We start from the raw sequence: 1,507 nt of genomic DNA, 5'->3' as shown, positions 1-1,507 counted from the left end.
TTCTGTTTCTGTTGTAGTACGTTGCAGTATCCAAAATTGGCATCGAGGCAACAGAATGGGGAGAGGGCTAATTATTTTAGAATTGATGTTGGCTGAGCCTAGATTTTAATGCTCAGCACTGTTCCGCAGTTACTATGTGGTCACCCAGGTGGTTCCACTATATCACTGTGCGGACAAAGAACGAATTCTTGTACTGGTTCAGTTTTGTACGCTGTGTACGTTGAATCTTTTGAGTTCAGACGGATGGCACGTTCGTTGATGGGAGCACTGATGAACTCCTCCTTGTTGTATCTGCTAGGTGGTCTCACTCGTCTTTTGCCGGTTTGAACTGGTTAATTTGTAGAAAATCTGACGGGGGCATTGATGGTACCAGCCCACTGATGATTCTGTAGAGATAGGTTAGTCGCATATCACGACGGCGGTTTTGGAGGCTTTCCAGCTGTAGGGACGATAGCATGTCTGTACCACAGCCTGGAGTTCTGCTGTGGTAGTCCCCTGTGATGAAGCGGGCTGCACGGTGTTGTATCTTTTCTAGTCGGTCTATAGTATATCCTGTCGTTGGTATGGGTCCCATATTATTGCACCATACTCCATTATGGGTCATACTAGGCTGAGCTATGCAATACGTTTGGTTTGCTGTGAACACAGGTCTGCGTAAGTTTCTCCGCAGGAAGCCCAGAGTAGATGATGCTTTCTTGGTAGTGCTTGAGATGTGGTGGTACCATTTGAGGTCATTGGTCAGTTGAACACCTAGGTGCATGCGTGCGTGTGTAAGTACACGTGCGTGCATGCGTGTGTACGTACACGTGCGTGCGTGCGTGCATGTGCACGTACACGTGCGTGGGGGGGGGGGGTGTATCTGAGGGCATGCCCCCTGGGAATTTAAAAAAAATTAGGCTATATTTGGTGCATTCTGGTGAATTTTGAGGGTCAATTCTGAAGATACCCAGCCTGTGACCGGTTTCTGGAAACCGGTGAAAACCGGCCTAAATCCGCGCCTGTGTACGTACACGTGCGTGCGCTTGTATCGAACAATATCACGCATTTGCTTGCTGCCAACCGTTAAACCGCGCAAGTGCGCATATGACGTCAATGTTTATCAACATGAAACACTCCTAGTCCTATATACAGATATTCTAACGCTAGCAGTAGCATTACCGTTTCTTGGAGCTATCAGTCAGTGAGGCTGAAGGGGTCGTTGTCGTATCAGGTACTACAGTACAGATATGTACCCGAGGTACATATGATATATGTATACGTTGTGCTCAAACTTGGAATCTTGCACAAACTTGGAATTTCAGCGCATCTGCAGTTTTGTAAGGTGTATACCGTCACCTACGAGTCGAAGCCATTCTACGGGATTCTACAGGATTCACATACAGGCTTCGACCCGGGATTCACGGCGAGCCAGGCAAGGCCACGGCTGCCAGCGTATATAAGGACCGCCTGGGATCGACTCGGGGTGCTTCATTCTACCAGACGACCAGGAGAACCGTGTAAGGATAAA

This window comes from Priapulus caudatus, unplaced genomic scaffold (genome assembly GCF_000485595.1).
Source record: "Priapulus caudatus unplaced genomic scaffold, Priapulus_caudatus-5.0.1 Scaffold87, whole genome shotgun sequence".
NCBI classification, from domain to species: Eukaryota; Metazoa; Priapulida; class Priapulimorpha; order Priapulimorphida; family Priapulidae; genus Priapulus; species Priapulus caudatus.
This window is presented reverse-complemented; position numbering follows the sequence as displayed.